The sequence below is a fragment of the Limulus polyphemus genome, unplaced genomic scaffold (genome assembly GCF_000517525.1).
Source record: "Limulus polyphemus unplaced genomic scaffold, Limulus_polyphemus-2.1.2 Scaffold1853, whole genome shotgun sequence".
Classification (NCBI taxonomy): Eukaryota; Metazoa; Arthropoda; class Merostomata; order Xiphosura; family Limulidae; genus Limulus; species Limulus polyphemus.
Genome location: NW_013667463.1, coordinates 200,502 through 202,955, shown reverse-complemented (window position 1 = coordinate 202,955; position 2,454 = coordinate 200,502).

The following is a 2,454-nucleotide window of genomic DNA, read 5'->3' as shown; positions in this document are numbered from 1 at the left end:
TGACACTCATGCAGAGATGCAATCCTTCTATGAAGCGGTCTGATACCATTCATATGTGAGCTATTGAGGACGAGTAGTCAACCGTGTCTCAAAATAAACACTGGGATATCACAGCACCTTGCAGTACTAACGTAGCTAGGGAGCTCACTGGAGATTCAGGTTTGAAGAAAATCAGCCAGGCGCGTCACTAGCGAACGCTCCAAATCGCGTCACAATGACTTGTTAATCAAAAGTTGGGAGGCGTAGGATTTGCAACAGAACGCAACGTTTTGTGTTCCGATACTGATTAGTCGTTGGAGCAGAAGGAGAAAGTGAGAGGTTAGGAAAACGTACGCGACAGACTGGAGACCGCTTTAGCTTGTTTTGCTGCCTGAATGGAGCAGCGTGATCAGACCGGAGCATCAGCCGGTGGCAGGCGGGGGATTGGAAGCTCAACACCGACGAGTGATCACACCTCGTCACTGATGTCGAACTGCGGAACTAGGCAAGATAATTAAAGTTGTCACATCTGTGTGTCGTGGAAATTACTTAGGACCTAGCTGACAATATATACGAACAACGTCCTCAGGTGCAGGGGGCCAGAAACAACTATTTCTTAGGATTTTAGTGGCATTAGGCTGCGCTCAATCACACATCACCATCTTAAGCTGACTTTTCTCCTTTGCCATGTGGCACGTGAACTTTGCCGGTTCTTGTGAATGTAATAAAAGTTAATTTAAAATATACTACTACTAATAATAAATATGAATATATGAGCAAATAATTGCTGTTAAAATTAAATTGATATAAATAAAGTTGTGTTATTATCTATTACCGTAAAAATATGATTTGGTTATAACTTATATAAAACATATGATAACTACAATTCATTTTCTTAAAACCTTGTTTTCACCATAATAGTCGTTGTTTAAAAAACCGGGTGATGTAATACATATCATTGATTTTCATAAATAACCACTGATATCTTAAAACGCCTAGACCACTACTGTCTTTTCTCAGCCGATCTGAAGAGACCTAGTATTGAGTGAAAGACCTCGTCGGCAGTAGATATGGGAAATGTCGTGTAGTTGACATAATATATTACATTTTCTTTTGCTTTCACTCACGGGTTCTTAGAATTACTAATATAGCTTTCTTGTTGCCGCTGTGGTTGTTGGTACATAGACTATGAACTGTATGTCAATGTTGTACACGTACATAGATCATGAACTATATATATCAATGTTGGACAGGTACATAGACTATGAACTATATGTCAATGTTAGATAACTACATAGACTATGAACTATATGTCAATGTTAGATAACTACATATACTATGAACTATATGGCAATGTTGGACAGGTATATAAATTATGAACTGTATGTCAGTGTTGGACGGGTATATATATTATGAAATATATTCCAATGTTGGACAGGTACACGTACTATGAACTATATATCAATGATGGACAGGTACATAGACTATGAACTGTATGTCAGTGTTGGATAGGTACATAGGCGATGTTTTATTTGTAAATAACAGAGCTTTTTTTTTCATAATTCATGGAATGGTTTCTTCCCACTTGATACATTTGATGATATTCGAGATGTTGTATTCGTTGAAAGTAGCACAGTAATTAAATTATTGAACGCAGACAATAATGACAAAGGCTTGTTCTAAAGCACCAGACAAGAATGACAGTACCTTTGTTTTGTTAAATTTAAATTAATAAATGAGAATTTGCAAGTAAACTATATTTTCCTTTCCTTTGGTTTAGGCCCGGCATGGCCAGGTGGTTAGGGCGCTTGGCTCGCAATCTGGGGGTCGTGGGTTCGAATCCCCGTCCCATTAAACGTGCTCGTCCTTTCAGCCGTGGGAGCGTTATAATGTGACGGTCAATCCCACTGGTAAAAGAGCAACCCAAGAGTTGGCGATGGGTGGTGATGATTATCTGCCTTCCTTCTAGTCTTTCACTGCTAAATTAGGGACGGCTAGCACAGAAAGCCCTCGTGTAGGTTTGCGCAAACTTATTTGACCTGATCTTATAAGAACTGCGTAAACTAAATTTCAAGCTCACTTCGTAAATAGTATCTTTGCATGAACGAACTAGTTGACCATGAAATCTTGACCTCCAACATAAACGTTAAAGTAGATGTCCGAAAAACGAAGAGTATCAATAATCAACCAGCTATGGTAATGAAACATAAAAAAATCACTTCTCAGCATCTACCATAATAAAACAAGTCACTTCTCAGCATCTAGCATAATAAAACAAGTCACTTCTCAGCATCTATCATAATGAACCAAATCACTTTTCAGCATCTATCATAATGAAACATAAAACAATTCACTTCTCAGCATCTATCGTAATGAACCAAATCACTTTTTAGCATCTATCATAATGAAGCAAATCGCTTCTGAGCATCTATCATAATGAAACATAAAACAATTCCCTTCTGAGCATCTATCATA